General features: G+C 37.5%; 1 long non-coding RNA gene across 2 annotated transcripts; it reads right to left on the bottom strand.

The window, feature by feature from the left end:
• Window positions 1-5,530: 5,530 nt before the first annotated feature.
• Window positions 5,531-12,069, bottom strand: LOC135700352 (uncharacterized). 2 transcript variants are annotated; one of them, XR_010517576.1, is made up of 3 exons: window positions 11,851-12,069; window positions 11,615-11,771; window positions 5,531-6,185 (listed from the first exon to the last, which is right to left on the bottom strand). It is a non-coding gene; the product is annotated as an uncharacterized LOC135700352 (long non-coding RNA). The 2 variants fall into 2 exon arrangements; XR_010517575.1 differs by having other exon boundaries at window positions 5,536-6,163; window positions 11,851-12,060.
• Between the last annotated feature and the right edge of the window lie 124 nt (window positions 12,070-12,193).

Genomic DNA, 12,193 nt, shown 5'->3' with positions numbered 1-12,193 from the left:
AAATACAAACACGTCAATTGCGTGAAAAGTTATATTACAGATTGGTCCTGTCTCAATGGATCCAGTGGCTTCGGTGTCTTCAATAAAAACTCTAGCGCCTTCAATAATCTTCAGGAACCTTGTTCCGTTTTTGTTGCTGAGCTGGCAGCAATCAACTTTGCATTGGGGATAATTTCCAACATGCCCGCAGACCATTACTTCATCTTCTCGGATAGTCTCAGTTCGATTGAGGCTATAGAGATTTTCACGTCCAGTACGATATATTAGCGTGTTAGTGAATATCCGAGGAAAATACATAACAAATCGCTGTCAAATTCATTTTGACAGATCTAATTTCATACATTTTTTATGTTATTCAGAGGAAAATAATAAATAACTTTACACAGCAGTGTGCGTGCGTTAAACGTAACTAATCTTTATTCGGTCGATGAAACCAAGTAGGCACTCACCTTATTTCCTTTCAAAGGTAAGGGAGCAGATGAGTGTGCTGGTCGAAAGATCATATATGATTACCTTTGTATGGGTCCCCTCACATTGCTCAATCCCAGGAGAAGGCGAACTCTCTCGCAAAGGTTGCGTGCCAGGCAAATTTCACACGATGAATTTTACGATTTAGTGTGTCAGAGTACCCTTTCGAGTTGGCAAACCGATTGGAACACTGGAAATCTTGCCGGTGGTTACATTCAATTATTCCTAATGTTTCTTCGAGAGCGTTGTTTAAAGGCTTGGACTTAAGTCGTGATGAGTAGACTTATGTCTAATCACTACTCGCTATATGTGCATCTCCATAGAATAAACCTCGTAGACAGTAACATCTGTCGGTGTGGAAACGATTACGATGACATCGATCACGCAGTTTGGTAATGTTCGAATAATGACGCCGCCAGAGAGCTTTTGAAATCCCTCGAGGTCCGAGTAAGACAACCCTATATCCCTATCAGAGACGTGTTGGGAACCCGCGATCTCTGCTATATGCAGTCGATTAGTCTTTCTTAATCTAGCGCAGTTTAGCACCAAACGGAATGCTATTATTACTGATAGCTTCAAAATTTATTTACCTTTCCGTACGTACTGTAATATTTGATAAAAAGAAACCAATCGTTGAGGTATTGTCAAAAGTCTAACATTGCTTCTTGACGCCAAACTCGGCATACAGATTCTAAACTTGGCCTAACCCAACAAACAATTGAGAGCTCTTATAAAACACCTGAGTTGATCAAACGTTGGATAATAGCTTCCAGAGTTGAACAAGAATGTAGTTGTATTGCCATTTGATTAAAAGTTTTAAAAACTGTTGGAGCACTCTTAAATGATTGTTTACGTTCGGTTTAACTATATGCTTTATAAGACCTACGATAACTTTTATAGCACCTTAGTTAAACTGATTCACAAGAGCTATACAAAACGTGGAATAAACGCATCAAAACAAACCATTGGGAGCTCTTATAAAACACCTGAGTTGATCAAACGTTGAATAATAGCTTCCAGAGTTAAACAAGAATGTAGTTGCATTGCCTTTTTGGTGAGAAGCTTCAAAAGCTGCTTGGAGCACTCTTAAATGATTGTTTACGTTCGGTTAAACTGTTTGACAGGAGCCATATAGGATGTGGAATAAACGCATCAAAACAAACCATTGGGAGCTCTTATAAAACACCTGAGTTGATCAAACGTTGAATAATAGCTTCCAGAGTTGAACAAGAATGTAGTTGTATTATCTTTTTGGTTAGAAGCTTCAAAAGCTGCTTGGAGCACTCTTAAATGATTGTTTACGTTCGGTTTAACTATATGGTTTATAAGAACTACGATAACTTTTATAGCACCTTTATTAAACTGATTGACAAGAGCTATATAGAACGTGAAATAAACGCATCAAAACAAACCATTGGAAACTCTTATAAAACATCTGAGTTGATCAAACATTGAATAATAGCTTCCAGAGTTGTACAAGAATGTAGTTGTATTGCCATTTGGTTAAAAGCTTCAAAAGCTGCTTGGAGCACTCTTAAATGATTGTTTACGTTCGACCAACTACCAACCACAATTTTGTTGCTAAAAATAGCACAAGTGATAGGCACGTTTATATGACCATAAGGCAATGATTATTCGACTGCAAGAGAAGTCACTCAAGATGAGCTTCATATGCTTCTCTCATATGATCAAAATATGTATTCAAGAATAGAGCAGATGGAAACAGAAGCGGCTGGCAATCCGGGATCATGAGTTCGAATCTTGCTTCGAGAAACCCTCGGTGGAGTAGAGGTAAATTATATATAGGTGTGTTATTATTAATAAATGCAAACATTAATTTAAGACATATGTCATATAATCAACGATAACATTTCTAGATAAATTCTCTCAATTAATGATTAGAGAGATTAATTGAAAGAATATCAATCAAAGATTAAACAGATGCTTGTTACTACTTCCTCCATGATCACAGAATGTGAATTATGGCATAATTACATATTTTTTCAATGTGCACAAATAAATTAAATTAATAAAAACTGTACAAGCAATTATTTTGGCGTACCACGACAATTGTTAAACTAATTTTAATCTGTGAATATTGTGAGTACTTACACAACGGTTATTAAGGAGTCATTAAAAAGTGCTATAAACGCTTTTCACCGCTTGCTGTATAGTGATTATTTAGGAGTCATAAAAGAGTGTAACAAACGCCTCTCAGGTTCAATCTCTAATACATTTCGAAGCAGCTGTTAGGAGGTGTCTACAAACGTTGTATTAGAGCTTTCACCAAAATAATAAAGCTTGAGTTTAAATATGTATCTATAAACGTTGTATAAAAGTTGCTTCTATCCGGTTGTTAAGGAGTTATTGAAAAGTGTTATAAACGCTTTTCACCGCTTGCTGTACAATGATTATTTAGGGGTCATAAAAGAGTGCAACAAACTCCTCTCAGGTTTACTCTTTACTAAATTTCAAAGCAGCTGTCAAGAAGTGTCTACAAGCGTTGTATAAGAGCTTTCACCAAATTAAACGTTGTATAAAAGTTGCTTCTATCCGGTTGTTAAGAAGTCATTGAAAAGTGCTATAAACGCTTTTCACCGCTTGCTGTACAATGATTATTTAAGAGTCATAAAAGAGTGCAACAAACGCCTCTCAGGTTTACTCTCTACTAAATTTCAAAGCAGCTGTCAAGAAGTGTCTACAAACGTTGTATAAGAGCTTTCACCAAAATAATAAAGCTTGACTTTAAATATGTATCTATAAACGTTGTATAAAAGTTGCTTCTATCCGGTTGTTAAGGAGTCATTGAAAAGTGTTATAAACGCTTTTCACCGCTTGCTGTATAGTGATTATTTAGGAGTCATAAAAGAGTGTAACAAACGCCTGTCAGGTTCAATCTCTAATACATTTCGAAGCAGCTGTCAAGAAGTGTCTACAAGCGTTGTATAAGAGCTTTCACCAAAATAATAAAGCTTGACTTCAAATATGTATCTATAAACGTTGTATAAAAGTTGCATCTATCAGGTTGTTAGGGAGTCATTGAAAAGTGCTATAAACGCTTTTCACCGCTTGCTGTACAATGATTATTTAGGAGTCATAAAAGAGTGCAACAAACGCCTCTCAGGTTTCCTCTCAACTAAATTTCAAAGCAGCTGTCAGGAAGTGTCTACAAACGTTGTATAAGAGCTTTCACCAAAACAATAAAGCTTGACTTCAAATATGTATCTATAAACGTTGTATAAAAGTTGCTTCTATCCGGTTGTTAAGAAGTCATTGAAAAGTGCTATAAACGCTTTTCACCGCTTGCTGTACAATGATTATTTAAGAGTCATAAAAGAGTGCAACAAACGCCTCTCAGGTTTACTCTCTACTAAATTTCAAAGCAGCTGTCAAGAAGTGTCTACAAACGTTGTATAAGAGCTTTCACCAAAATAATAAAGCTTGACTTTAAATATGTATCTATAAACGTTGTATAAAAGTTGCTTCTATCCGGTTGTTAAGGAGTCATTGAAAAGTGTTATAAACGCTTTTCACCGCTTGCTGTATAGTGATTATTTAGGAGTCATAAAAGAGTGTAACAAACGCCTGTCAGGTTCAATCTCTAATACATTTCGAAGCAGCTGTCAAGAAGTGTCTACAAGCGTTGTATAAGAGCTTTCACCAAAATAATAAAGCTTGACTTCAAATATGTATCTATAAACGTTGTATAAAAGTTGCTTCTATCCGGTTGTTAAGGAGTTATTGAAAAGTGTTATAAACGCTTTTCACCGCTTGCTGTACAATGATTATTTAGGGGTCATAAAAGAGTGCAACAAACTCCTCTCAGGTTTACTCTTTACTAAATTTCAAAGCAGCTGTCAAGAAGTGTCTACAAGCGTTGTATAAGAGCTTTCACCAAAATAATAAAGCTTGAGTTTAAATATGTATCTATAAACGTTGTATAAAAGTTGCTTCTACTCCTATACCGCTGTATAATGCTGTAGTTGAACAGGTTCTCCAAACCAGTGTAAACAAGAGTTTTACAGAAGTTGTAATAAACAAATTGTACAGTTATTATTCAGCATGCAGTTGAATACAATCACAATGGAAGCGTTTCTTCAACAAGAAATTGATTTTGGGTAAACGTTTTATTGAATACGTTAGACAACACCTTTGTGTTGCAGTTGTATAGGTTCTCCAAACCAGTGTAAACAAGGGTTTTATAAAAGTTGTGGTGAACACATTGTGCAATTATTATTCAACATGCAGCTGAACAAAATCAAAACGAAAGCGTTTCTTCAACTGGAAATTGTTACTTGGGAACGCATTGAAACTCCATTGAAACGCCAATGAATTCACTTCGGCCTATCGGATGAAGATAAAAATTGTTTCGGTCGGAGCGCTTCTTTTGTTTTTCGGGAATTATGGGTGCAAACTTTCATATCACGCGTTTTTATTGACTTCGTTCAGTAGCTTATTAACTAAAGTATCATACCAAAAGCATAATTGACTTGTTAACTCTGAAATCATGGATTTATTTGAAGTTTTCTGCTCGGTAGGCCCAAAATGGGCGATTAGGCCGAAGTAGTTCTCTACCCTATAAGAATTTAATTAGTTTGTCTTTTGTCTCTCTTTATAAGTTTTTGTTTGTCTTGTCCCCCGTCTCGCTGAGTCTCATCGTCGCCCACCATAGACGACCGAACTCCAGACGAATCTAGAACCGCACTACCGTTCATACTGGCAACAACACTCTGATGAGACAACGAAACCCCACCCCCAAGATACTCTCGTGATCCTTCCCTTCGACAATGTACCCCTCTAACCTCGTGTAAGCCGCGAGTATTCGGCCAAACTCCTACTAGACATAGAAACAAGTTAATTTTGTTACAAACTATGTACATTGAACTATCGGCTCCGTAAAGCTAACGCGATTTGGAAGGCTCAACAAACGAACTAGATAAAAAAAAAGTTACATTTTTCAAGGCTCGGGATGACTTTTTGATTTGAGGCAAGATGCTTAGATGTTAAAATAAGAGCGTGTGATGATGATGATCATGAGCATGAAAATGGTAGCAGTCCTCAGTCCCATTTATTATCCCCATTCGCTCTCAATCTGTGAGGTGGAATGATTTGTGAGTAGGAATTCTACTCATCAGAAATGCTACGCTCAGCTCATTTCAGACTCGTGACTGAGGCTCCATAAACCAGCTTTAGTCGAACCCATAGACTGTGAATTTGTGGTATCGTTTGTTTAAGGAAAATTTCTTTTTTTTCTTTTCAATACATTTATGCTAAAAGTATATCTATTTTTATTTCAATCCGCTTTTATATAGATTCTTAGAAACTTGTTACATATTTGCGATAACACTTCAAATATTAAATTCAGTATAATTCAATGCTTACAATATTGTGGTATAAAAATTTTACATTTTAGTTTGACGTTATGCTTAAGTGCCTGTTTTGTATTCTGTAAATAATGTTATGAACGCTCTTGACACAAACTTCACTGTTTACATTTGTAAAGCTGAAGTACAGCACAATTTAGATTTATTGGTAATTTTAACGCTGCAAATTTTGCATATCCTCATCATTCGTTGTAGTATGCATAAAACCTTGTACGCTCCACTGGCTGGTTAAGTAGGAGAGTTCTTGCGCGTCGTTAATCAGCCGATTGTAAATGTATGACTGCATGTCATCTGGAGCAGGCGGTTCATATCTTGGAAAAATAATCATAAAAACTAGAGTATGTGCGATCAGTTAAAATTTGGACCTATCAATGGATAAATGTAAATGGTTATGCTACTCCAAATAAATAATCTATATTGAAGTCTTATGGGGGTATGCTCCAGCAGCATGTGTTAAAGGCAAGATTGATAGAATCCACAAATACCACTATCATCCCTATTTCTACAAGATAAATCAGCCATGACAACGGCCATTTGTGGATTTTATCAACCTTGTCGTTAACCAGATTCAAGAGATGAACTAGCCTACGGCTAAAAATCTTTATAATAAAGTTAAAAAAAAAAAGTTGACCAGATTGATTTACTTCGATATTGACACCATTCCAACTGGAAAAACTAGGTGGGGATTTTTGTTGTCTTCAGTATCGAGATTTTTAGCAACAGACAGGTTCACTTTAAATTTAAGGATTTGTTCCAAGAATAATACCGCTTGGAGAATTCCACCATTAAACTGCCGTGAGATGTAACAAAGTGACGCAAACGACACAATGGTCGATTTTATCTTTTCACCTTCTAGGGAAATGCATGAGATCTTAATCCCACTTTTGAATGAACCACGGTCAAGCGGTTTTGGGTGATTTTCTACCAACAATTTCAAAAAACTGAACCAACAAACTACTATTTTTTTAAAAGTCACAAATTTTGGCTACTTTTCTCATGGTTCTTGCCGAAAAAAATCTCAAAATATTGTTCTAATTCGAAGAAAATGATAGTAAACATTTTTTCGAACAGCTCAAATAAAATGATTAATTAAATGTTACGGACTCCAATAAATTGGGGGTAAAGGCTAGGTTGAGAATTAACGTCTATTTACTTCGGAGGCAGGAACAGTTCTGAAAGTAGACTTCGACTTTATGTGGTTGCTATGGAACATCTCTCCTTTAAAAAGGTCGTAAGGTAAGAGCCACGATAGAAGTGTTCGGTTTAGAATGATTGGTAGATACTGACACAATGTCTTAATAACGCCTTCAGGTCCTGTTATCACAATGTCTTGAACACCTTATCTCTTGCTGATATCTCTTCTTCAATGAGTCGTCAATCTCATCAGGGCCGAATTTACATGTTAAACTCCTCAAGCAGCACGATCCATGGTAAATGCTGACTTGGCTCAGTAGCTTTGCTAGCGTATTCCAGATAACGCTAGTCTTAGTTGATAAATGTGAGAGCGGATAAGACGACATTTTTCCAGAAGAACACTGTAATTGACGGAACCTTTTCTCTCAATTACCTTGCCAGGAACGCAGGAAGTTTCATTGCGATAGTGAATCTCAACATACACCAAATCTTCAGCGAAAAACTCTCTCTTGACGTTGCGATGGCGTCGATTGATTAGGTTATTCTACATGCATTTCACAGCTGTTGTCGTTAATTCACATCACAAGGTTTGAGCAAATCCTGGCTCTAACTACGAAAAGCTCTGCAGGAGGTTTGCCATCAGGTACAATCCGGTGGGGTGTCAACATCGGTCGAAAGAAAAGATTGAAGATGTTGGAAAGTTGCTGTGTTTCCTCCTTTTCGTAACTTCTTAAGTTCTCTTTTTAAGTGCCCGCAAAACGCTCAGCCTGTCCATTCAACTATGGATTATAAGGATAAATTGTTAAGTGTGTAATTCCATTTTTAACGCAGAATTGCTTGCAGTGTGCGTGTGGCAAACAGTTGCATTTAAACAATCTTCGATGAGTGTTAATACTTTGACTATGCATCAGAAAAGTCGAGTTGGTAGAAATGCCAAGTTGCCGGCGTGTAGTGGTAAGCGTGACTGCTTTCTAACACCCCGATGGGTCTGGGTTCAAACCCAGCCGAGGTCGGTGGGATTTTTCTGAGGCATAAAAATCTCTGGTCACGTCTTCCTTCGGAAGGGAAGTAAAGCCGTTGGTCCCGGCCCATGTGTGTTGAATGGGTGCGATATCCTACGCAGGTGTGGAAGCTGCCTTCCTGCACATTCGATTGCCGTCAATCGATGGCAATCGATGTCCGTCGGTGATTGGCACTAGATTGCGGAACAGAGACCGACGTTAAATAAAGGAAAGAAAGAAGAGAAATGCCAAGAGCTTGCCAGATCAGCATAAATGTCAACTGGATGCGGAAGTGGGTAAGCATCTGACTTTAGCGCGTTGTTTAGCCTCGTAGAATAATCGTCGCAAAACGAACAGAAATGTTCTCCGGATCTCCGGAACACGGCCCAGTCGGTAAATTTCACTGGCGAAATTATTGCTTCTTCTTGAAGTCGTTGAATTTCGGCTTTAAAGCGCTGCATAAGTAACCGGCCTTTTTGGTCATCGACGCACATCGTGCTTCAAGAAGAGTTTTACTTTCGCTTCAATGCATCGACCAAGTGAACTCTGGAACACTTCAGGAACTTCGCACGACACTTTTGGACAATGTCTTCCGGATTCTGATGAAATGCGTTTTCCAATTAGTTTTTTTTCTTGATTTGTTTTTCCGTCGATCTTGTTTTCCGTGCTGAGCACCACGAGGCAGCTCCCACATCTGGACCCTACCTATCGACCCATCAACTCATGAACCGGGGACGAACAGCTTTACTTCCCTTCCGAAGGAAGCGGTGATCAGAGATGTTATGGCTCAGAACATCCCGGCGGCGCCGACTGGGCCTGAACCCAGGCCTGCTGGGGTGTTCCAATGAGTTGAAAGGAATTAACCACAGATCAAATAAATGGAATGATTAAATTCCCAGGACATTCAAATCAGGATTTGATGACACATAGGCAACGCCTTCATTCGTCACACTTCGGATGGTTAATTCCGTAATGAACTCACCAATAATGTTGATCTTATCTCCGGAAGCGCTGATGGCAGTCATCTCAGTTTCCTTCACGGTTGGTTTTCCCATATTTGTGTAGAAATTATCGTGACGTGGGTAGCGCAGTCCAACTGATGAGTTGCAGCGTTGCCATTGATTCCGATAGAAACGTATTTCCTCTTCCCCTGAAGATCGAAACGCTTAACCGGAATTTCCCTCGAAATTCCTTTAGTTTTGATGAACTCCTTGGGCTTTTCGAATTTTTTTTCTAGGTTTTGATTTTGATTCCGCAGTAGACAGTACCTTTCTTTACGTACCTTTCGTTTGCACTTGATGCCGATGCGGTCGTGATAAGGACATTTCTTCACAAAGTATAAATCACTGCAAAACTAGCACAGGGATTTTGGTTTCTTTTTTAACGGGGTTCATTGAAACGGCGTTGACGACAGATTGTTCCGGAAAGGGTTTCTCTATTATTTTAATGTCCTACTTCAAATTGTTGAACCAATGGCACTTTATCTACTCAGCGTGCGTGCAGCTAAACACAGCTAAACAAAAACTTTCCTGCATCGCAGATAGAGTCGCCCCCCTCGGTATCGATCGTTTAAAAGCGAGGTATGGCGGCCATACAGTTTCTTGAGTTTCTTCACCGTTTCATCCAAGCCCAAATTGCGTGGATGTTTTGACAGGATACTGTTGATGTACCGTTCATGGACCTGGGTGTTGATTAGAGAGGGTCTTTTATGTATAAGAGAGGAGCGGATTCAAAACAAACTGCCCATGCTACACACTTGTGTAAAAAAGTTTACATAAGCATTGTATAACTGGTTTTGGTTGTATAGCACTTCACTTACCATAATTCTTTGAATTTATGTTACTTGGGTGCGTTGGCAGGTGATTTTTACCAACACTGCCAATGCAATCAAGATAGGTTCTGGCTCTGGCTTTGACAGTTCTTTTGGCTCAAAACCAGCTAGTCCGCTTCTTTTTTATACTATACCTTCGCTAGTGTAGATCATCCTCAAGAGTAATCTAACCTTCGCTTGATCGTCCAGATTCTTTTCGTAAAGTTTGAAGACATCCTCGTAGAGGGCGTACCAAGCGCCGAAGAATATCCCACCTTCAGGATCGTAGTAGAAATCTTCAATTTCCGTTGCTTTGAGAAGACTTGAGCGCACAGTATTGCTTTTTGCCGTTTTCGTGCGCTTTTTATATAATTTTTCGGCAGTAAAATATGTATAGATTCAGAATTCTTCCTAGATTTTTGCGTCAATTTGCGCAAGACATAGTTATTTGAGGAGCAAATACCCCTAAACATATTGATTATTTTAGAATAACTTTTTTGTTTCAAGAGAAAATTATGCGAAATATAGTTGTAGAAAAAACCAAAATTGTAAGATGTCTAGAAAATCAGTTATACTAAAAACATGATTTAAAGGGGCCTTTCACGAAAAATGTTACATATCTCACAATTTATAAGAGCTAGACATTTTGGATGTTCAGCAAAGTTGCTTAAAACAACATTTGCCACAACTTTATTGAAGACCTTAAGTCTCTATCTGAATCAGATAAAAAATATTTCTTCGATCTCACTTTTAGATGGATTAATCACCAAACCATCTACATCAAATGAAGCCGTTTAAAATATGCAAAAACATCTTTGAACAAACTATACACCTAAAATCAATGTTTGAGAAGCTATTAAAAAAGCGCACGAAAACGGCAAAAAGCAACACTGTGGAGCGGTACGGTTGATTAGTAAAATCTGTTCTTGATGACTGGCTACCAGTTCGGTGAGTCGAAGAATTGCGTCCTTCAAATCCTGGTTGGATATCTCAAAAAGGCTTGATGTAGATCGCGTTGAAGTGACTTAAACTTATCCTTGAGGCCAAGTGTTACGGATAAATAAAAGGCTTGGTTGAAAATTAACGCCTATTTACTTCGAAGGTATGAACAGTTATGAAAGTAGCACATTTTCTGCCAAACAGCTTAATCTTAGATCTGCGGCTTCATGTGGTAAACATTAACCAAAATATAGCCATAATTTGTAACTTTCATAAAAAATAGTAATTTGTTGGTCAAGCTTGCTGAAATCCATGGTAGAAAATCGCGCCAAAACTGCTTCACAAAGTGGTCCATCTGGACAGATGGGGCTAGTTTGTTCACGAAATCACCCGAATCTGTCAAATTCGTAAGTAGAACAAGTAACATGTCGTGTACTTCCTTATTTGAGTTATACATCTCAAAACCCAAAACACTTTTCAGGGGCAGCAATCCACACTTTTGATGAGTTCAGTTTGAAATGCAAAATACAATATTTTTAGGAAATTTTCTTTATCATTCATTACCATTCAACACAGAAAAAAAAAATTATATCGATCAACGTTATTCATATTGTTGTAAAAGCAAAAATCAGATACAATAAATAAATCAATGGATGTAATTTCGTTCGCAAAATCAGTGTACTTCGTACAACGTAAACAATATTACACAACCAGCAGAATGACGTATATGCAATTGTTGGACGGTATTTTTTTTGTGCTGTTGACAACAACTTTTTTTTCTGTGCTGTTGATATCAAAACTATATGTTCTCTGTGGATTTACGTCACTTTGTCATCTCACGGTAGTAAAATTAATCATTGAATGATGTCATAACTTACCTGTTAAGTGCATGTGAATTGAGTTGTGAATTGTTAGCATATTCTAGCGGACTTATCGGCAACTGGTATGGAATGGTTGGCGTACTAGCAGTGGTAGATGAAACATCTGTATGTATGTGTATGTGTGTTCATAAATTATTGAATAATAATTCAAGGTCTTAAAAGTAATGGAATAATTTAATACAATAATAAATCCAAAACTAATACACTGTAGAAGCTAGAAGCTCAAAACTTACTATTAGACATTGGTAGCACCCCGCTATTGAAGGTTGGTGGGTTAGGTGTTGATGGTGGTGAAGGGGAATCTAAGGATATAACTGATGGCGAAGCATCTTCTGTAAAATTCATGACAAAGTAAGTTTTAGTAAATTATTGAAAGAAAATTTGTAATATTCACCTCTATTCCCAAACGAAGAATTTCCCATTTAAAAAAATTAAGATAAATATATATAGGGTACCAGTATTGGCCATGGTCCTATTTTTGCCACCTTTTGATGATATTTCACGTTTTTTTTTTACAATATTGAAATGTTCAGTTTGTTGGAACACATCATATTCATCGGTGTACATAAACATTTC

Source organism: Ochlerotatus camptorhynchus, unplaced genomic scaffold (genome assembly GCF_037179485.1).
Source record: "Ochlerotatus camptorhynchus isolate MF236.1 unplaced genomic scaffold, CSIRO-AGI_Acam_v1.1 ptg000134l, whole genome shotgun sequence".
In the NCBI taxonomy this organism is placed as follows: Eukaryota; Metazoa; Arthropoda; class Insecta; order Diptera; family Culicidae; genus Ochlerotatus; species Ochlerotatus camptorhynchus.
The sequence above is the reverse complement of the archived record's forward strand: the minus strand, read 5'-3'. Positions and strand labels throughout refer to the sequence as shown.